Raw genomic sequence first — 23,991 nt, forward strand, 5'->3', positions numbered from 1 at the left:
TGACAATGGGTGTCCTAAAGCTGGATTTATGGTATGGCCATAAATGCTTTCAGTGATTTCAGTGTCACTGGTAGTTTCTCCTTGTAATTCACAAAGATTTTGTTTTTTTCTAAAGCTGAATCAAATCTATAGCCCAAGTAAAAGACAATCACTTTCAGCTTGGTAGCTCTTACCATAGAGTCTCTAGCTGACTTGGAAGATGAATTTCAAACTGACTATTTCAGGATTATGTTTCGTAGAAGCTGTGTTAGGAGGATGTAAGCCTGTGACAATAATTTCTATGGCAAGGTGAAAAGTTTTCAATTGCAAGTCTGCCTTTGCTATATTTCTGTCATTAAGTCACTTAAAAAGACAAGCAAAATATTGCCTCTAATTTTTCTTAAATACAGTTGGTGCATTTATCACAACATTTTGCCTTTTCCTCTTGTTTGATTTCATTCCACATCTCTCTTGGTTGCGTGGGTTTCTGCTTTTCTATGGGCTGTCCTTTGACTAGTGCTGTTGCAAAACTCCAGCTCATTTGTCCTTCAAGAATATGCAGTGATGTGGGGTTTTTTTTTGTTTGTTTTAGTCCTTTCTTATTCAAATAATAATTTCATTTCAATTTTCACAAGAAAACTCTATAGGAAAATAATACAAACCCACTTGCCTCCCATGTTTCCTTGAAGAGGCTAAAATATTGTGATATTTCAGCAGATGATACCATGGTAACATCAAGGAGGATGTTGGGACCTAGGCAGGCTGAGAGAGACCATATAATTCTCACTCTGGATCAGTCTTTGGTGATCTTTGTTTCCAAAGAGCATCACAGGGGTGGCCATTGAGTTACCGAAGCTGGTGGTGGAGCCCTGCTGGTGTAAAGGTACAGACAATGGCTCAGGAAAATGTGTTCCCCTAGGTGGTGTGTGAGCCACCTTGCAGATCCACACTCTACCTCCAGAAAGCTCCTGTGATGTCTCCTTACCAGCTGTGCAGACAACAAGAAGCACAGAAGGAAGGATATCACAGAAAACCAAAGTAGAAGTATCCATGGAAACATGAGTTCTTATTGACAGCGTCAGCAGGTGAGAGAAAACCACCCTGATGAGACATGCACACATTTTTGAGACTGGCAGACGCTCCTCAGGACACATCTTCATGTTTTGTCCTGTATTTCACAAATCCCTGAGGATATCAAGTTTTCTCTGTCACCCACACAGGGTAGAGCAGATTGGATCAGTGCTTTCCTTGCCTTTTTTTTTTCATGTTTTATCACCAGTTATTTGAGAATATTTTGAGAAGGGCTAAGGTACATAGTGCTGTTCAGACTTAGCATCCAGGGTGTGAAGGCAAACAGCCTGGATAGTAACTGACTTGTCAAAACCAGTCTGCAATAATTCTGTGTGTGTGCAATTTGGATGTTCAGATCCAGATCCTGTCTTTTACCCCTTTAGCAGTGCCCAAGTAAAACTATGCAATATTGTCTTAAAGAGAGGGCCAGGCCTGGGGTGCTGAGGTCACTGGAGGCGGGAGAACAGGAAGTGTTGGTCTCTGGAGTGACTGTCTGTAACCCTCCTCCCCTCTTCCTTTCCCTTGTCCCAGTGACTCCAGAAAACGTGGTGCAAATGGTAAAGAAAAGTTATGAGACTTAGGGAGCTGCCATCTACTACGGCTCTGGGACCCTCAGCAACATTAAATGAGAATAAACTCAAAATGCCAACAGAACAGAGATATCTCGTTGTTACCCTCCCCTAGATATGTTTTTTGAGAGCAGATTTTCTCTGCACAGAAGACAGGAAAACCAAATGCCAACCCACTGGACAAAACAATCTTTCAGATGAGCCTGGAGAGCTTCAGAGATGAAGATCACCCTTGTCCTCCCGGTGCAGGTGGGGATCTCTGAGAGCTACAGGCTGTGAAGTGGCGGCAAGGTTGAGCCCTGTGGGACAGACCCCAGTTCTAAAGAGCTGATGGGGGGCATGTGAGGGAGCAGTGCCAGACTGGGCTGGGGAAAAACAAGCTGTGTCTTGCAATCACATCTTAATAGCTGGGGTCTGGTGACTCTGACTTCAAATGACATTTTGAAAGCAAGTAATTACCTCATGATCTGAAATGATGCACCTAAATCCCTCTCCTGCCTTCAGGCTTATTGATATTTATTTCTTGATGCTGGATTGAGTGTTAACAAAATCTCTCTTGTGTTCAAGAAGGTCTGAGCTTGCTTTGCAGCCTTCTCCTCAGCTGAGTCTCCTGTCTGACATGGCTAATGATGCAGTTACTTTGGGATGTCCTGCCATCTCCCAGGCTTGGTTGAGAGTGGCCTCAGAGGATGCACACAGAGGCACAAGCAGAGAGTGAGCCCAAGCAAAATTTTCTTCTGAAAATCCAGGGGTAGTTGTTAAACTGAACTGGATGATAGCAGCAGTGCCAAAGCCCACTGGCTCTGCCAGTTTGCTCAGGAAAATGCAACCAAAAACTGATTGTTAATGGGGAAACTAATGGATAAAACCAGACTGAATGTATGGATGGAGAGAGTGATAATGTAGGGGCAGGGCAGGGAAGGGCAGATTGGGGAGGGAGACTCTGCTCTTGGACTGCCACCATCTCCATGGCACATCTTGCTCTCTCCTTGAGGCCCAGTGGGCCCCAAAAGCCAACAAACCAGGGCATGAGAAACTCGTGGCTGTTATATATAAATAAATGATATGAAAGAAGGTTATGAGCTCACATTGGACAGAGAGAAGGTGCATGCACCAGGAGGGAGAGCAGAGTTGAATGCAGGAAGGCAGGAGGACAAAGCTGTGAGACCTGGCAAGGGCTCGTGCATCAAACTGCTTTCTTTCTTCACTGTTCATATGACAAAAATGTGAATGACACAAAAAGGACACCACCTGGGTTAGTGTCCTGATCTGTGCTTTGCACTTTGGAAAACATTTCCTTTTGGAGTTGGGAGGGGGATGGAGAAGGCTGGGAGGTATTAATTTCTCTACAGTGGAATGATAGTTGCCACTCACTGGAATAGTAGTGACCAAGTGCTCCTTGGGCTCAGTAAAGGAATGCACCTTACAATGGGGAAATAATTTGCTGGAAAAATGACAAACCCATGAACAAGGCAGTGTCTGGGACAACTTTTCAGCTATGGCACTAAGAGAAAGCATGCATGACAATCAATATGACATCCTTTATCGTTGTGTGACCCAGAAAATCTGAAAATATAGAGAGGAAGAAATGTAATGGAGACAAAAAATAGCACTGATTTTGGAGATACTCATTAGAGGTGACTTTTGATAATTTTGAACTGCAGATAGGCCTGTGCTTACTGGAGTGATAGCAGAGGGTGCTTCGGGAGATACACACAGCTTCTTTCAGACCCATTTTCCAGTTCATGGTTCTCCTGTTTTCCTGTGGTGCTCAGAGGCCCATGTCACTGCTTTGGGAGCAGGTCTACTGTCTGAAGGACATGGAACTAGAAAAGCATTTATTTGCACAGGACAAGTGGCATCTGACTAATCTGTTCCAGTTCACAGGCTGCTGCTTCTTGCTGGATGTCTCTTCAAGCATCCTGGTTGTGCAGTTTGCAAATGGGTCCTAAGAGATCCTCTGGCCCTGGGCTGCATTTCCTCCCATGCTCAAGGTTACTTTGGGGCTCCAACTTGCTCCATCACCCACCAGCCAGCCAGATCAGCCACCGAATCTTTAATGCTGCAGTGATTTCAAAGGACCAGACCTTTGAGTGGCAGGATCTGGCCCTGTGGGAACAATAGAACCTGATCCATCTTCTTTCCCTCAAGTCAGCTATGTTCTTGGCATCTTCACAGCCATCTTTACTGTGATTTTACATAGAGTGCTTACCCTTGTGCCTTGGGAAACTGATTTCACAACTGATCATTGTGGTGATAAAGCAAAGCAGAGCAGCCCTACCAATCCCCACTCCAAGGCTTTATGTGCTTTATGTGGGAGTTAAGAAGGGAGCAAGAAAATTTGTGGAAGAGATGTGGTGTGTGCAGAGAGGCTGAGGAAAGCTCTCTGCCTGAAATACAGGCACAGGGATTGCTTCTGTGCAGTTGCTGATCACACATTATTCTGACCAGGAGCAGCCAGGTGTTTCAGACAAGAAGAAATTTCTGCACTCGCATGTGCTGGGGCGAGATTTTTGTCAAGGGAAGGGTCAAGTTCCTGCCACATTTCAAACAAATTATGGGGATAGAAGCTCGTAGAAGTAACCCTGAGGACTAGAAAGGGCATTTCAAGCCCTTTTATCTCAGGGCACTAGAGGCTTGAGGGACTGTATTTCATAAGAGTTGTGCCAATTTCTTGAGGAGACATCTTATTTTTGTCAGAAGCCAGCCAGTCTGCACAGCACAACCATACCAGAGCCATACCTCTACTCTGTCTGCTGGACCCCAGCCCTGGCGCATTCCGAAGCCAAATGCCACATCTGGCTGTCTCCTCTCCCTCTCTGCTGTCTCCAAAATGGAAATGCTGGTCTTTCTTAAAAATAATGCTCTCATCCCCAGAATGCACATAGAAAGTGACAGCAGTGGTATAGATTGAGACAAACAGAGTAATTTATCGAGTCCCCTTATTGGAAATCTTTAATGAGAAGCAGCTGTTTCATTGATGACCATGAGCATGAGGTGCCTGGTGGGTGTGGGGTGTGGAGACCCTGGCCCCTGGCCCCGCGAGCAAAGACTGCAAGCAAACTGCCAGGCACGTCAGCACTCTGTCAAAACCAGAAAAATCCTGAGTTAGTCACAGCAGGAAGACAGACAGCAGCAACATCACAGCACACTGTTGCATCCAAGTGGTTGGTGACTCTTTCAGACTTGAAAGTCTTCCAGAGTGAAAAGCTGTACGCAGCAATGGTGCAAGCCCAGGACAAGGAAAGCAGATGTTCATGTCTCCTCCCCCATCCTTGTTCCCATATGTTGACTAAGTAGGTTTTGTAAAGAAGAACATGCTGTAAATCAGAGCTGGGCAGGGTTTACCAGTTGGGTTAAATGTGGCTTTTAGGGTGCACAAGTGAGTGCTGTAATTTACACATAAGAAAACTACTGCTTTAAGCTTTTCCTGGATGACTGCTCTGGCATCTCAGTGGAATAGCTAGTACTTCCCTTAAGCAGGCCTTACTTTTTTACTGTATTTTTATGTAATCCACAATTTCTTGCATTACCTCTGCACAAGGTAACAGGATCCTGTGCACAGATCAGAGTCATCTGAGCAAGAAGATTCTCATCTGAAACTTGTTGAACCTGCCCATCTTGTCCCTTGTGCTCCACACATCCATGGCTCACAGTGGTATTTTTTGCAGGATCAAATGCTGTAATTTTGGTCTTTCAGCACCAAACTGGGCATGAGGCTGTGATTTTTGGGAAGGCCAGATTTAAACCAGAATTTGACAATGGATGTACACTTAGGATTTGTGCATCTGTCCCTCTCAAAATTAACAGCTTACATTGCACAATATGGTTTGCAGACAACTGAGTTCTGATTGTCTATGGATTTTGGAACAACAGGAAATATTCCCAAGCAACCTGAAGTGGCTGCTAAAAAAGCATTTTTAGTCATAGGTTGGTCAGGAAGTTGCTTCCTCTTTCACATATTACGTCAGGTCTGTAGGTTCCTGTTGAGCTGTGTCCCTCTGCTTCTTGGCCCTTCTCCAAAGTGCCCCAGCTCCAGCTCTGCAGCTCGAGGGGGAAAATCCCCCCATGAGAACAGGCAGGGATGAGCTCCACCAGGCTGCTCCTGGCTTCACACAAAGATCTTCCACAGCCTGAAATCCTGTTCTCACAGCAAACCTGTCCAGATGTGAGACTGGAAACCACAGTCTGGTCATGCAAATCATGGACTTGAAAAGGCTTCTTCCTTCTAGTACATTGACTCAATCACTTTATTAAGATTTATAATCCTGTAATGAATGTGTAATTAGCAGTTGAAAGACAACTTCATAAAATCGATGTACTCTAATGTACTTCATGTAATATACAGCCTTTTAGCTATATATTGATTTTCTTCCTTATGAATATTTTATCCCTTGTATTTCCCTTTTGCACAGTTTAATTAAGAAATTAGAAACTTTAAAAATTTGCTGTGGAAGGAAAACATTTTATTTGAGATAAAAGTGGCCTTGGAATCTTCCAGTATGCCTTTATTTTCTATGGCCCAACTACAAAAATACCCCCCTCCTGTTCTAATAGAAAAAGGTAATAATTAATTTACATATGTAACATAAAAAAAAAAATCAGACTAAATAAAGCCTGAATGAAAACATGCGGAGAATAATTTTTGTCAAAACAACTTTATTTTTAAAGTAATATATTTTCATAAACAACTGAGTAATATTAAATTTTAAATAAATACTTCAAAGTGGCTGGCATTAGGGTACACATCAAAACAAATTATTTTTTACCTGTTTTAATGAAAATTTTTGAAGTCTTTTTTCTTTCATTCCAAAATAAGAATTTGCTGCTGAGTCTCATGAAATGGGATATCTATTTCTATGCCCAATTTAGTTTACAAAAAAATTTCTTTTATTTAAAACAGGCCAATAGAAATTTTTATTCATTATAGACATTTTGTTACACTTTAAACAAATTAACATAAATTTTCATTACAAATGCTCATCAGTGGTATTTTAAATTATGAATAAACATTCCTTTACAATCTTAATATCCTTCAAATTACAGGCATTGATGGAGAAATTAGGAAACCTTCTCTCTTGAGCTGGTTGCAAGCAATATCAGAGACACTGTCCACACTGACTTGGAAGTTATTGAGAAACAATAAAATGGGCCACTATTTTTTGAATAAACTATTTTAAAGTGGTTTTGTTTTGGGAATTTTTTCCAGTTTTTAAAGCCTGTTCAGAGCTGAGGCACCTGCCCACACACTGGTGTCTAATTTGGTCACCACCAACATGAGGATCAAGTATTTTGGCCTGCCAGAACAGAGCACTTTGATGTCCTGGTGTTTTATGCTGCCAGGTCTGAAGTTTGGGCGTGAATTCACAGGCTGGGCAGGATTCTGACAGTGGTGAGAGATGCTCCTTCACCCGGCAGGAACACCAGGCAGCTGCTGTGTGAGGAGTGGGTGCCTAAACCAGATGCAGGAATTGCTACATCCTGGGGACTGTCTGAGGCTGTTAACCACCTAAAGAATGGGTAAATTGAGGCTGTTTTGGGCTCAGCATCCTTCTCTGTTTTAGTGTCAGTATTTCAGTTTTTCCTCTGGGAAACAAATGAGTTGGTGAACATGAACTCTGAAGTGGTAGAAAAGTTGCCCAAGAGCCAGAGAGCACATCACCTGCAGACCTGCTGTGACCCTCAGCAGCAGCATCTAAAGTATCATGCTCTGTGAAAGAATAAAACATGCTTTTTTCCTCCAAACTGGGCATATGGGTAGAAATCCAGGTCTCCTCATGATGGGATCCTTCCTTCCGTCCCCAAAGAATTTCTGAAACATCAACCCCATCCCCTGCAGGAGTCCACCTAAATCCTGGCCCAAGCCCCAGAGTCTGCTGGGGGCTGCTATTTTAAACCTGACCATGGGCCTGTGACATGCTGAAGGAAAAAAATCCATTTCTGATAATGAATCTTGTTATTTTCCAAAACTCAGAGGAAATCTGCAGCACAGCTGGTGGTCCTGGAGGAGAGTAAAGGAATATAACTTAATGAGAACCTGGTGGGTTAATTAGTCTGTTGTATGATGTGGTTGGTCAATAGGAAAGGAACACTCGGAAATTTTGAACCACATAATTGTGATTGACCTTAAGGTAGCAGTGGCCTAATAAGCAGCTAAATATGCCTGAGCAAGGGGGGATGTTTGAGCAAAAGGGGATTAAGAGGAACTGTGCTGATGTGTCCCTGCACAGTGTGAAGCAGAAGAAAAGCAAAAAGAAATGTATTGCTGAGGCTTTTAGCAGAGAAGAGAGACTGCAGCATTCCCAGCACAATATGTGATATCTCCTTGGTGTCCTGACCCACAGAGTTTGGGGGTGCTCTCAGAGGGGCAGCACAATATGCAAGGCCTAGGAGGGAATATGGGAAGGAAAAAAAGAAAAAGGGATCTGAGCTTCAGGTTTATGTTTCTGTTTGACCTTCTCAGACGTCCCAAAAGGGTTTTGTCTTCCTGTCTCTGACTCAGCTCCCCAGCCATGTGCGCCCAGCCTGCCTCCTCTAGTGACCCTTTCAAAACACATGCTCTTGCAACCTGTGCTTCTCCTTTTGCCTTTATGACAGATATTGCGCTACCTACTCCATTTTTAATTGTTTTTTCTTTAATTTTTAAAGCATTTTCTAATTCTCTGAGTTAGAAACTCAAACTCTAAGTTTGAGATGTATGGTTATTCCTTTTGCAGTGAATTTGCAGTGACCTACTAAGTCCTGTAGCCCTTCTCATGGACAGGTCTCTGAAGGAGAAGGCTGCCACTAGCAGCGTGTGCCTCCTGCCAGTGCAGGATCTGTGTCTCTGCTGTACCAGGCAGCTCAGTACATCCCTTCTTTGGGCCTTCTCCTCTCATACCTCCCATCTCCTCTGGCTCAGCTGATTGCTGGGTGCCTTGCAGGGCTTTCCTGGCCTTGGCCTCGGTTCCACAAGGGCTCCAGCTCCCTGCCATTACTCTTCCATTGCTACTGTTTTCATTTCATCTGCTGTCCCAAGCCTGTTGCTGTTTCATATAAGCCTGCCAGATTTGCCTGCATGATTGTTCTTTTGTCCAGATGAATGTTTAGCTCAGGCTATTTAGTGCTGATCTGGTTTTTCTATTGCTTTGTGTGTACCCAGGGGAAGAGGTTTTGTATTAAAATTCTCCTGGAGTGCTGAGTCACTTAAACTCTGCTACTGTGTCATGTGCTTGATTGTCTGAGTGCGGGACCTGGTTATGTCATATCTTGCGAAATGTGTTTTCTGTTTCCCCACTGGAGTTTTGCCTGAATGGCTTCCAAATCATCCACCTACTAGAAGCTGGAAAAGTTCTCTCTCATGATGCAATTCCCCTCTTAAATTTGTTTTGATCTTTTCCAAGAACCTGGCTGGAATCTGATAGATGGGATACTTTTTTTGCATGCTTTGCTCTTCCTATGTGTTGCTGGGCATTCAGGAGGATTTTCTCCCTGTGATTTGGCCAGCCATGTAATTCCCAAATGCCAACTGCTTGTATATTTGTCCCATCTGATTATACCCATGTTAAAGCATGCTCAGAGACTTTCCTCCGATCCAGCAAACTCTTGACTGCACTCTGAAAAACATGTGTAAATGCTGCTGGTAGGGCTTCCATTAGTGATTCAACATTCACCAGACCTTTCCTGTGCCTTGCTCAGACTGAAACACAAGCCCAGAGAAATTCATTATCCACAGCGCTTCCCCTAAGACTCATCTTGATGCAATCATCAGCAGACAGTTTTGCCTTGAACAGCCCAAGTGCTCTGGCTTCACTCACTGGTAATCAGCAGTGACTTTTTAATTTTTTGTGATTCTGTTCTGTGGTTTTGGGTCAGAGCAGATACCCAAGTGTCTGCCAGGCTTTCACTGCTGTGAGAGGCAGTCCGTGCTACTTTCCAGAGATGTAACAATCCATTTTCTTTGCAGCTTTGTAACTTCCTTCCTCAGTGACTCCACGGTGCATTTCTCATGGCTCATTGGCTGAAGAGAAGCTTATTTATAGCCTCAGTTCCTTCTCGTGTGCCCCTGTCCATTAGAGAGCTGACCTGCCGTGCCTGCTGTCTCACCCTGAGGACATTCACTGTCTCTGCTTTACCAGATCAGGGTCTGCACTGTCCAGCCTCATGCTGGGTCCTATAAACCCCTGGCAATGCTTTTTGTAAGAGTTTCTCACTGAGGGTTTGCATTAATCTGATGGTTTTAGCATAGTTGCATGGCTTTTTGCATCTCAAAGACACACAGTTCCATTTTCACAGCCCTGTGCTGATGTTTATTGTTGCTGGGGTGAGCTGTGCAGCTGACTGTGCTGTCTGCATGGAAATGAATCAGTTGTTGATCCTGCAGCCCGTGGTGGGCGGGCTGGAGCATGGCTGGCAGCTTCTCCAGGGAGCGTGAGCCCGCGTCAGGCAATCCAATCCAGCCAGGCTGGGCTGTGCTTCTCAAACAGCTTTAGCTGTAACCCATCACTGCTGACACCATGGCTTCTACTGCCTGGCCCTCTCCCTTCAGCAGATCAGTAGCACTCAAATATTCCAAAAACTGCCCCAGATTTAGGTTAATTTCTCCAAACTTCTGCTTCCTTAGGGTGACTTCATTTCCAGAGTTAAAGGTGCATTACCTGGAGGAGTCTACATATGCACGAGCTGTCTAAGGCAGCATTATAGTCAATGAAGGTGTGGTCCAGAGATCTGAAAGAAGAACTCAACTGGCCAATTTTCAGTGCCACTTTGAGACAGAGTGGCTGAGAAGCTCCCTTTGCAATTCAGATTGCCTGTAGTGTCAAAGGAGGGGAGCACTGCTGTTTAAAACCAGTTCAGTGCTGTTTGAAACCCCTTGTGGTACCTGGCACATCTGCAGTGGATTGGCCAATATGGAATTGTAGAATCACTAAGGCTGGAAAAGACCTCCAAGATCATCAGGTCCAACCTTTGACTGAGTACCTCCATGCCCACTAAACCCTATCATATCAAAATATCACAGAGAGCATCAAAGAGAGACCAGAAAGTGATAAAATCATAACAATTTAGGTTGGAAAAACCTCTAGGGTACTAAAAGGCAGATACTTCACAGAGCCTAAAATAACACTGGACGCATCAGCCCCCACAACCATCTACTAAGAAGTAGAATAAAGATATCCATCTACCTCACATACAGGCATGTGAGAATGGCTATCCCACTGTCAGGAAGGTGTCTGGGGCTACTTGAGATGCCCTTGGATGGCTGCTTGCCCTCCAGCTGCTGTTCCTGGGTGTCTCATGGGGTACCCAGTTTGGGCAGTTGCATTTGTTGCATCATGTTCCAAAGTGCCAGAGCATTGTCTCAGCTGGTTAATCCTCCACCTATCTCCACAAACACTTTTGTTTCTTCCCTTTTCCCCAGTGAGACAGTGAAGCAGTTTTCCACAATCTTCTTGCCAGTACTCAGCAGCCAGCTCTGAACTTAGAGTCATCACCAGCTTTTGCTCTCTTCATGCTTGTGCTTCCTCATAATGCCATTGCATTTTCTCTCTAGTGGTCTTAGTTTTCTCTGTATTTTCCTGTTTATTTCTCATTTTCTCCCCACTTGAAATGGCCAACAAAACCTCATGTCTTTGGCTGTTTTGAACTAATAACATTTAGGCTTCCCTAGCTCTACTACTCAGCGCTGTTTGAAAGCTCCAAGTAGCAGAACTATCTAAGAGTGCAATTCATACTCCACCACATGTCCTCAGGGAGTGTTAGGGATACCTCCTTCCTCCTTCACCCTCCTGATCTTTACTTCACCTCTCAAGATTCAAGTACATTGATGAAGGAGTAAGGTAGAAATATCTTTTTAATGCTAAAGAAGAGAGGATGCTGGCAAATATCCACTAATGCAGATTCATGAGGATTATTTCTCCCTGTTGATACTGTGTCTCCAGATTGCATGAAAGTAAATATTTCGATTTACAGCACATAGAAAGCGCAAGAATAAATGTGTGTATATAATGGTTAAGTTCTCAAGTATTTTATTTGATCTGCAATTGTGTCAAATAGAGCACTTAATTGCTCCAGCCACTACCTTCAGTCTCTGACCTACATTTATGACAGGAACTGCACAAAAAACCTACAAAAGTCAAAGACAGGAATGGTTTTAGACAGCTTTTCCTGGTTTTTATCTCATGAACAAGAGACTGTTTCTGAATTAGAGACAAGTGTCACCTAAGCCCAGATTTCCAGAGGGTGTAAATGTGACTCACAAAAAGGGGGTTGAAAGACTTCAGGTAAAAGCAACTCCCCCCCCACCATCCCCCCTTCCCCAACCCACTCATGTATGTTAATTTAAGAAAAGCAAACATTTGTAAAAGAAAGCTGTTCAGCTAGAAATGTTGAGAACATGTGTTTTCCTTGTTGCAGCACAGCCAAAAGAGACAAAGTTTGCTTTACACAGTATCACATTTTGCCAAATTAACAGTAACAGTACTATTAATATTTAATATTTATATGACACTGTCATCAGGAGGTCAGTTGGTTCTGATCCCTGCTGTGTGAGATGTGCAGACACCAAAAAATGATCTAGATTATTTTTATTTATGTTGAGGAACTATTGTAATGTGCTGCAATCCTGTGGAGCCTGCCAAGATGTAGGCCCCATCTCCAAAAGGCTTAGATGCATTTTTAGGATAATTTGCTTTTATAACTGAGAGTTTCAAGTTCTTCCTTTGTAAGCTTTTGACATATTATTAAAAGCTGACTTTAAATGTTGAGTCAAACAATTATGGGATCTGGTTTTGATAACACCTGAGTAGTGGAAGAGTGCATTCCCTATGGCTGAGGTACAGCTGCAGAGGGAAAAGGGGATGTGTTCTTATCTTGACATGGAAAATTTGATCATTGTGGAGTTTACATTTGTGTATGGGTATAAAAGCAGATGTGTTAAAACCTCCACTGAAGCTGGTGAGAGGTTTTGGTTTACCAAAGCCATCTGAATTTTCCTAAGGATTTGCTAGCCACATAAAATGAGCTTTTCTGGATATTGTCCTGACCCTGTGACTGTCCCATGTCCCTCAGTGCAGAGTGAGATGTTTGCCAGTGCATGTACTGGGGCCTTCAGCACAACCACCAAATAATTAAAGATCACAGTTTTACCTCTACTGTCACAACCTGTCTGCCACTGGACATCTCTCAGGTCATTGTAATATGCTGAAATTTTAGTATCTTCTCTTTCAATGCACACAGGTTTGATTTGAGGTTTATCCTGACATCTCTGGCCAGTTGGGATGGTTGAGCCCCCAGCTCCATGTACCTGTGTAGTTCTAGCAGATTATCTAAATTGCTTCTTCAGAGTGCTGGAGTGACCCCAGAGTGGAGCTATTTTGGCAGAGCCTGTGCCACTGCCATCCCAGAGATATCCAGGGTGGCTCCCAGCTGCATCCAGGCTGCAATGCCCTCTGCGCTCTTATCTACCACTGTGAGAAAGAAGCTTGAAGCTTTCTATGGAGCATGTGGTTTACTGAGACAACAGTGTAGACATGATGGCTTTGAAGTAAGGAACAGGCATGATTTTAGCTCCAAGCTTTGTGCTTTTTACTCTCCAGATTGTCCCCACTCTCCAGCTTTGGTTTGCACCATTTGTCTCTGAGTGCAGGAGCCAGATCCAGCCAAATGTTGTGCTGCAGGCAACCAAGCACCAGTGTGCTCCAGCAGCTGAAAGGGGTTGTGTCCTGAGGACAAGATTAGGGCTGTCCTGCAGTAAAACCCCATGAGACATGTGGTATAGCTGCTGTCCTCAGCATAAATGGCTTTGTGATGGTTGCACAAGGATGGTGGCAAGAGGATAATCTGGTGCTCCTGTTGCACCACATCCCTTGTGGATGCAGATGTAGCCTGAATTAGTGTGTGCCTGTGGGGAGCAAAAACACACACACAGGCTCATTGCCTCTGTGTGACAGTCTGTCTGCCAGAACATCAATGATTCCCTGGGTATTCAGGAGCCTAGGGACTCTTCTTTGGTGAATAAACTGCAGTAGGAAGATGTGTTTGAAATTTCCATCATGTAGGATCCTTAGCAAACTCTCCTGTGACAACTGCACTGAAGAAAACTGGGTGGATGTATGTGGAAGGTGTTTCTTGAAGCTATATGCAATGACAGTTCACTGCATTTATGTCATTCCTTGCTGAGTTATTTTACTTGCATTTCTTCCAGAATGCTTGCTACAGAACAAATTCAGGCAAAATAAATAATATAAGCAATATAATATCACACAGAGATTTTCCAAACATTATTTTCCTCAGCCAGCTAAAGGGCTATTCTAGGCTGTGGAGATGACAAAAGAAATTTTATTCTGATCTAAGCGTGCCTGTCATTCAGAGCCAGGGAAATTAAAGCTCTGAACATCCAAGGGCTCATCTGTTCCAGTTCTTCCCTGACTTTATCCATCCCCCATGTAATAATGTATAGTCATAAGACCAAAATTCACAATAAAATTAAATGGCTGGCCTAAATTCTTCTCCCTCAGCCCAACATTTAGGTAGGAAAGGGAAGAAATGGAAGAAATACCATGCTGTGTCTCCAGAGTAGACTCACACATAAATCAGGAAGAATTGCTCAACAGAACATGCTGATTTTTTCTTGTGTTTTAGCTTTTTTTTTGCCTTTTTTTTTTTTTTCTTAGACAGAAATGGAGTAGTGGTTAGGACTTTTTTATGCACTTCACTTGAATTTGACTTCAGCTACCTATTCTATGACTTTAGTAATCATGGACAAATTCCAGTCTAGCACAGCTTCTAGAAACTTTCAATTTTTAGCTGTAAATCTGTAACATAGAAATCAGATAAATATTTTTCACAAGTGTCAATTCTAATTGATTTTTTTTTAAATTACAGTGAGTATTACGATTCCTATGCTCCCTTTTCCTTCCCTTCAACTTATCCATCTACTTTTCCACCAAATCAGAGACAAACAGAATTATCCAAGTATGATGAGATGTAGAAAGAAGCCTAGACATGGTTTGTATAATCCTAGAGATGAACCTAAAGCTGTGAAAAACATAAATATCATCAAACATGCTCAGATTTGAGTAATCTTTGTTTGTTAAGTGTTTTGCCCAAAAGTGGCATTTCAGTGGGCCTAGAACTGCACCAAAAGTCACGATGAGCTTGTCACTCTTGAAGGTGAGAGGCAGAAAAGAGAAAGAGATACATAAAGATAGATTAGTTGATTAAAAAGCCACCTGTCTCCTGTCTTTCAATAGTTCATCTGGCAGGGACTCATTCAAAATGCAAAGAAGAAGGTTTTAGTTTCCTCATCTGCCAGACGAGATCTGAGCCCACCTGAATTTCCCAGGAACAGCCCCCAAGTAGCAGACTGATATTCCCCAGTGCAGGATGGAGACAGAGGAAATGTTTTTTCAATACCTCTGATAGAGTATGTTCTATCTTGTTTATAATATTTAAATATTCATGAGAGTGATGTCCTGTCTCTCCTCTGCAGGGCCTAAACACCATGATATAGAGTCGTTCTCTCTGGCCTAATGAATATTTCAATATTCTATATAGAGTAGAACAAGATCTACAGGGGAAAAAAAAAGAAAAAGCAAGACACAAAGTATTTCCCAGCAGACTATTCCCCTGTGCAATAGAGTAAACAAACTCCTTTAGCTTCTCATCTCTGAGAGGGAAGTGGGAACTGAACCCCAACTTTCTACCTCCTGGCAGAACTCTGCAGCCACTGAATAAACAGGTAGTGCCTGTTTAGGGCATTTCTAAAACATATAGTTTCCATTCTTTTTTCTTTTTTCTTTTTCTTCACCTAGGAAAGAGACCAAAGGAGAAATCAATGGCTTTGTTATTTTCTTTTTATCATGAAAAACTGTAAATGCTTCATGTTTGTTCATTGGGCTGGTCAGGTTTTGTCCACAAATTCAAAAATTTGTAACTGCCTCCTGAGTTATAATTGGTAAAAAGGTACTGGGGGAAGGCAAGACAAATTTTCAGCTTTTTAATAGGAAGATCAAAAAGCATTGTTTGGAAAGGTGATACTGACAATTTTGAACTTCTGATGACATAAGACCAAATATAATCACTTTTCAAATTAATAAGGGTTATTTCTTTGGGAGTTTTTCTTGGGGTTATTTTCCCTTAACTGGTAGGTACATAAATTCTACATGGAAGTTGTTCGGTCCATGAACATGGGGAGCAGACCTTTAAAAGAAGGACTATTTCTGAATACATACTTTTCAGACTATTGCTGCTGTTTCAAAAATGACTTGCTGGATTTACTTCAAACCTTAACAGAAAAATATCTCTCCTGCATGCTCACCAAACTACCTGAAATTTCAGCCTCTTGGGAGTTGTTCTGCCTTTATTTTTTTGATCAAATTGTGAGTAAGAAGTTCACAATCTGATTCATTAACAACAATGTCTTAGAGCTTTAAAATAAATACTCTCTCCATTTTTTTACCATTTTACCTTTCTGGTTAAGACGAGTTGCAATTCATGCCAAAAAATGCTCTGCCAGCACTGAGGCTCCAGTTTCACTGCTTTATTAGAGCTTTAGCTCTATGATTAGCCTGAGGATAGATTCACAAATAACAGCTGCTCAGCTGGGGCATTTCCTTAATCCATGCCTGTGCCTTTCAGAATCAAAGCAATACTGAGGCACAAGAAAATTATCTCAACCCTACAGAGCTCCATAGAGTGGAGTAGGGAAGCGAGCAAATGGGCATTTCTCTGCTGGAAATCTTGTAGAGGCTCAGATGAGAAAAATGCACTTCACTGATGGAACTACCCTCTGTTGACACATTTAATCTAAATTAATTTTTTCATCTTTATGCAACAAAATATGACCCAAACAGTCTGGGGCACTGGAAAAAGAAAGACACAAAAAATAGCTATAAGCAAGCTGCTGTGTGAGCAGTACCCTGGAAGTGCTGAGAATGTTTTTAGCTCTAATTATTGTACATAATAAAATATATTTATCTTCCTGCTCAGGAATTTCTTGAATGTTCCACATTTGTCCATTCCTACTTCTTTAAAACATTTTTCATACATACTTAGTGATATTTTTTTGTAAGGAGAAGTATAATAAAATAGAAAATATGGAACTTGATTGTTTACCTATTTGCTATGGCACAAACAGCAGTAGTTTCACTGAACTCAATAGAGCTAAACCTCAGTTGATGAAATCACTCTGGAGATATTGGTTGTGGTAGAAACCTACGGATCTATATGAGATAAAAAACCAGTAAAGTGAAACCAAAGTTGTATGAAACTAAAGTAAATGAGAAAAAAATCAGTACCATTTGTTTACTCTTTTCATACCTACTGCATTTTTTTGATGCTGTTATGTGAAATAATTCAATGAGTATTTTATAGCCAACTAAGTAGAATTTGCTGGAAAAAAATCTTTTCTAGCTGTATTGAGCCAAATTCCTTTAATACTATGACCACTCTTCTATGTCTGAAAGCTTTTGGATATTGTTCTAGTTACAGAAAGGCATTCTCTGTCTCTTCAACAGCTGAGTTTTTGAAGTCAGGCCCATAAGGTAAGTTGAACTGCATGAAGAGATGAAAAATGAAATTAAAGAGAAGTAAAACATGACTCTTGGACTACTGGGCTCGTGTGGATATTTACTCTTCGTGTACACAGCTGTGTTCATACATAATTGGAGCTCGAGAGAAAGTTAAGGGTGCAGATGCAAGATAAATGGCTCCTATGAGAGCAACATGTCAATTAATTTTTTTCATTTTTGAAGCATCTCTCTCCTCCAAAGAAATTATTTTTATTTTCCCTTCAATTCTCTAGAGGTCTGTTTCCTTCAAGCATTCAGAATAAAATATGCCACTGCTAGTGACATAAATCGTGTTTTGTTTCTGCTAACTGCGCAGAACAGCACTTTTGGGAGAGAGAGTCAAGATTCTGCCCCTCCTTTTGCCTCATGAAGAGAATACCTGACTACCAAGATTTCACTCTATGTAACTATAAGAGTGGTGGAATCACAGTTGTGTCTCTGATGATGCTTCGAATCTTTGCACAGCTCCAAGTCAGGCTGTGCCCTTTGACAGCTTGAAGGGAGATGAGTAAGAGCTGGCACAGATCTGAAAGTCTGAGGTGTAGTGCCCATGAAAACAGCTGCAGAAGTTCACTGAAAGACGGCTGTGTGCCCATCAGTCTGTCTGCCTCCTCTTCACCCATTATTCTGATTGGTTTCATAAAGAATATGTCTATGAAACTCTCAGTATCACTTGTCTTTATGTTAGATACACACAGGTTAAGCTTTTCTTCCTCACAATGTATTGCAATTTTACCATTTGACAAACTGATAATTTTTCTTGGTATTTTCTGCTGCTCCTTATTGATTGCAAGGCCTGGGGTTTTTTAGTTGGAGGCTGGCTTTTGCTATGTAGGAGTTTTTTGCTATGTTCCTGTCTCAAAAGCAAATGTTTGCCTGTTTGTCTTCTGGCGCCCCAGTACTTCAGTTGTCACAGCTTGATGCTCAGCGATATATATATGTATATATATATATATATATATATATATATATGTATGTATGCCTGACTCTGGGAGATAGTCCTATAGTCCTGGTACTAATTGCTTCTCCTCTGACTGAAAGGAGAGCTTTAGGTCAATCAGTGCTGCCTCAGAGATGCAAACATCAGGAGCTGAGGTAATTAGATTTTTAAGATTTCATTGCTCTGAATTTGTGCATTGAAATAGCGGAGTCTGAAGTTGAAGCTCCGGTCTCACTGGTGGCAGCAGGAATTTTGACATGGATGTTCAAGAATTCTTCTCTGAGAGCTCAGGATAGTCCTTGCTGGGTTTCAGGTGTTTACCCAAAGAAGCCTTGTTTAAATACAGATCTTTTTCTCTAAGAACAATTTGTTACAGCCAGGCATTAACACCAGGGGTGCACGGAGCTGTCTCACCCCTTACAGCACACAGCTCCCTCCTGCCCTGCAGCAGCCCCTGGGGACTCTGGGCGGGCAGATGGTGAGATTGCCTTCTTCAGTGAAGCTGATTCACCTAATCCTTAAGTGAAATAACACCACACAGAGCAGGCTTGTTTAAGCTGCGTATTTGTTTTTTACTTTGCAGCTTACAATTATAGTGGAGCATATGGCAATGCAGAGGAGCAGTCAAGGTCCAGACCCCTGGGATGAGTGTAGCTGCAGTCCTACATCAGTGAAACCAAATGACTTATGGCAGAGATGGCTCTGGTCCCAGGAGACATCTGCTGCCTTGCTGGGGGAAGCTGTGGTGGCTGCACAGAGATGCCTGATCAGAGCAGCAGAGCCCAGCTCAGACCTGTAGCCAAAAGTGTGCTTGGAAATGTAGTGAGTAGCATCAATGGGTCTGCTTTTGAGTGCCTGCAGTAGTGCCTGGAAGCAGTTGAACCCAGGCTATATATTAGTAGTTTTTGCACTATCCTGGGGCAATGGAATAAAGGAAAACAGGACTGTTGCCACAATGGCCATATTTCCTTGCACTTCTACTAGATCTTTCCCTGTTACTCAGTGTGCTGCCATCCCATTCAGTTCAGGAGTAACATGACAACAACAATATCAGTATCAACAACAGTAATAAATAATAACAATAATAAATATTATCTCAGACCTATGCTCTCTCTGGGGACATTTGCACAGAAAATTTGCATTTCATAAGGATACTTGCTCTTCAAATATCTGCCTTTGGAAATATTCATACCATAAAACTCCCGCTCGGTGGAAAAACCTGGCATGGTTTGTTGGCCTGTGTCTCTTAGCTCGTTTTCTAAGGACAACTCCCAAGACTGCCATGTTTTGATCACTAGTACTGTTTCTTTGTCCTCTCTTCAGTCTTGCTACAAATATCACTGTCCTACCACTATTTAATTCCCCTGCAGTCCATGGACCATGTCTCGTCCCCAGTGTGTGTCAGGGGACACCAGCTGTGGTATATCTGTTGTCCAGGACAACTGCACACTCCTGGTCTTGTCAGAACCCAGGAAATTCCTCTGGCTGCCCTGGAGGACTCAAGACCCTGACAGGGGGCTCGGGGACTTTGGCACAGAGCCCGAAACCCCTGTGCCTTTGATCTTGACCCATGGAAAAACAATTACCAACCTTTATATGAAGAATTACAAGTCAAGAAATTTTAATTAGAATAATAGTTAGTTTGTCATGGGGTGAAAAATAGATTTTTGAGGTTTTTAGGATGGGGGTTCAGGAAGCAAGATGGAGAAATCTGGGTGTGTCCAGCCTTTCTCCTTCTTCTTCCTAGCCTCCATCTTCTGCTGTGCTGTTGGCACTTTTAGATTGGTTTAGAGTAGAAGCTCACTGTCTAACATAGGTGATAGGTATTGGGAAGTTATGGTAAATAATGTACACGTAGTTTTTAGTATAAAAAGACAACACAGCCTCTGAGGAGGTCAGAGTGCCTCCGTCTGTCCTGCTGAGCAGACCTCAGCAGGCCAGGAGAAAGAATTTTATAGATAGGAAACAATAAACAACCTTGAGACCAAGAAATGAAGAGTTCTGACTTCTTCTCCGACTGCTCAGCTGGGAAAAGAGAGTTTCTAACATTTCTCGGGGTCACTGTGACCAGCTAGAGTCCCGAGATGGTCTGAGAGTCTGATCTTCTCCACCACGTGCTGGGGAGGGAGGAAAGACCCTCAGGTGTTTCATTACACTCTGGATGGTTTTACCACTGCTTTACTTGGGGCAAGCGGATGGTGAGATGAACAATAATAACACTACTTTTGAAGGGCCATTGAAATATGGAATTTATCCTGTGTCTATCTAAATGGCAGCAACTGCTCAATGTTACTAAAGGAACAGACAGCAGCATTTTCAAACGAGAAGGATGGTATGGCTAAAAATCCAACGGAATAATGGGATTTGTATGGGGGAAATGTTCAATCCCTTTCATAATAAACAGGTTTATGGATGACAGATGTGGATAAATAATGAATGCTTTCAATTCAAAATCAAGGATTGAGTGAGCAGAAGATAATGCAGTTGCAGCTCTGACTGAATTTTAAACACCACTTGAAATCTCAGAGTTTAGTGTGAAGAAGGCCTATTCAATCATTCACTTCTGTTTATGCTCTTTACTTCATTAGTTTTAAGTACTTATAATTCTGCAGACACAACTAAAAGCAGAGGTGGGCTGAGAACAAAGAAATGTAAACAGCTAATAAGATTTTGTGCTTTATCCAAAGTGTTCCTTGAAGCTGTTTCACTATGAACACTCCAGCACAAACAGTGAGTGTTAATTGAGTGGAATTGGGTGTGAATGCACATATCAGTCTTGTCGGCAGCAACAAGGCCAAAGAGACAACAGTGAGGAATAGTATACACAGAGAAAAAATTAGTTTGAGAGGCTCCCACGGCTGAAGGAGCACTTCAAAGCATGTAATATGCTTGGGATTTGAGCACATCTAGTCAAGCCTTAAAACAGAAATTAGAAAAGGGACAAAATTTTTCTTATTAGGTCATCTGCTCCATCTCCTTGTCAGTGTAGCATCCCTCTCTGAAATATTCCCTTCAGGGTTAACTTTCCAGCATTTTATTAATTCTACTTTGGGCATTTTATCTGTACTGACACAGTGAATAATTAACTCAAGAAACTCCTTGCTGAAGGTTAGCCTTGGAGCAAAGTGCTCAGCAGTGTTTTAAAAAGGCGTGGATGCATTTGTTAATAGCATCTGCACCTGCACTGCTGGCAAATGGAACAGGGACTATCAATCTGGCACTACCTAGTCCCAAAACAATTATCCTAATGCTACACTGTAGCTGGATTATGAGACATTTGTATCAGCATCTAGAGCATCTCTCAGTTCACTTAGAGGCAGGAAATCAGGTTTCTAACTGAGCTAATGTATGAGGGTATCCATCAGCAGAGTAGCTGAACTGTCTGTGTCAGCGCAGCAATAAATAAGAATACAATCATGTTAAAGGTTGCACAGTGTGATTAAACCTGCTGCATGCTCAGCAGAAAGGATGTCCTGGGACCAGTGTCACTGTAGATGGGTCACAGCTGCCACACTCTGTGGCAGGGAAACCCAGGGAGGGATTCTGGCTGGGGTGAGCTGCTCTTGACCATGTGCCTCACTGTGGCTGGGGCAAGGGGAAGGGCTGTATTCATACCAGTAGTTTAAATGGTGTCAGGAAACAGTTCCAGGAACTGGAACCTGATCATTTGTACTGTGAAAATGCCAGACCCAGTCACCATTATGGCTTGGCTCCAAGGGTCTGTCTCTTAAACCTCCCCTGGGCATGATCTGGGGAAGGGCAGGAGACAAGGGTCCCTCCTCACACGTGATTTGAATGTGGCCACCCTGCTGTGCAGAGCAGACCCAGGTCGTTCTCCAAAAGCTGAGAAATTATTCTGAGTGTATGTGATGTGCATTTACAGGGGTGATTTACAGTGCCCTGCCTCCAAAGCTGGAAGTGGGGATCTCTGGGCTGGGATCAAGCCCTTGCATGGTCACAGCAGCCTGGAGCATCCAGGAGCAGAGCGTGCGAGCAGCAAAGCTTTTGAGAGTTCATGGGAGGATTTTGGGACATGCTTGCTGTCAGGATGATGTTGCCACCCTCTCACACAAGGTCCCACGTGGCCAGATCCTGCCTCTTTGTCTTTTCACAAAGCTTTTCACACTCGCTTGCCTGCCACAACATTCCTCATCACCCTTCCGAGTCTCTGGGCTTGTACCCATATAGATCCCTATACCAAGAAAAACTAAGCTGTTCTTCCTTTGTTCTTTTCCATGGCCATGCCTGAAATATGCAGTTTCCAAAAAGGCCTATGCAGCACAGTTCCTACACAGAAGAGGGTAACTCAATAGTCAACCACATAAAAATAACTAATTACAAAATATATGGTATGTGTATTTATCTACGGATATGAATATATGTGTATGGACCTCCACTTCTCTCTCTCTCTCTCTGTAGATAGGGGGATAAATGTAAGTCAAAAGAACAAAACTGCAAAACTAACAAAATATTTAAGATACTTCTATGGTCTTCCTCTCTCGTAACAACTGAAGTACTGAGAAATTTTTTGTCATTATCCTAACAATACTTTTGTGGCAAAGGAAGAGGCAAAAATCAGGAAGAAATACAAATTGGTGAAGGAATTAGAGTAGATCCAGATTGTTCACCAGAACACTGCAAGTGGTGTGTGCTTGACCAACATACTCCTGGTGTTGTAACCAAATAAGCAATTCTAATAAAAATAAAAAAGGCAAAAACATGCATTCAGAAGATAATATTTTATACTTCATTCCAGGAGATTATATTTAAGATATCTATTTAGTAAAATCCCATCAAACATAATGTCATACAGACTGATGTGTAGGACTAGGAGAAATAGTTACCATTGAAGTGATTTAGGGTGAGTAACCCAGACCACCTACAATTATTGGATTCAAAAATGTACAAGTTCAGTTTTCAAAATGCTTCTTTAAGAGTAGCCTGCATGCCATATGTCTGCAAATGTTGCCTTCTACAGTACATACAAGGAAATCCAACAGCCTTGGAAGGCTCATATTTCATTTGATGATGCTGCTGTGTTTATAAGAAACAGAAGAAAAATAATGATCTGATGGCAGAATATGATTTATGGCTTTGTGTGTAGGAGTGGGATACAAGCCCTGCCTCCTGGCACACAGTCCCTGGCCCTGCATCTTTCCAGTCCATTTCAACTCTGCGACAAACATCTAAAAGGAGCGGAGCTAGGGCTGACTGAGTTTTCCATTTAGGAAAGGCTGGGAAGTGGCCAGATAACCTAAAAATTATTTTTGACTGAATAATCTAGGAGCAGACAGAAGCATTTCCTTTAGCCTTCTGCACAGCATTTCACTTTTAACTACATTTTGGGTTTGGTTGAGGATGCAACTGCTGAATTTCTACAGAGCTGACAGAGCTGCAAAGGCAAACCAGCACCCTGGATTGGATATTTTGCATGTGAAACTAGCACCAAACACGGAAAAAAAAAAAAACCAAAACCAAAACAAACAAACAAACAAACAAACAAACCCAAAAAAGCAAATATGGAGTTGCAAGCAGTGACAATACATGTCTCTAGAATACACTGAGGTGTCCAGTCTGGAACCTCTGGGTTCTGAGACCAGCTTAAACCAGCTGTGATATGAACATGAAACTGCACAGAAGGTAGTCTAAGCATCTTCACTATAAATAAAACAGTCAGAGGGGCTTTGTTTTCAGTTTTCCAATGGAAAAAATATGAAACACATAATTTTATATAAAATATCCAGTCTTGCTCACAGCAGGATGAGGCCAGTTAAATGGTTTCAGACAGGTCAAGTCACATACAAGCCCAATTTTTGACTTTGCATAAGATGTAAGATCTAGTATCTTTGAAGTTCAGAGTTTTTAAATAGCTAAGACATTCAGA

This window comes from Camarhynchus parvulus, chromosome 2 (genome assembly GCF_901933205.1).
Source record: "Camarhynchus parvulus chromosome 2, STF_HiC, whole genome shotgun sequence".
Taxonomy (NCBI): domain Eukaryota; kingdom Metazoa; phylum Chordata; class Aves; order Passeriformes; family Thraupidae; genus Camarhynchus; species Camarhynchus parvulus.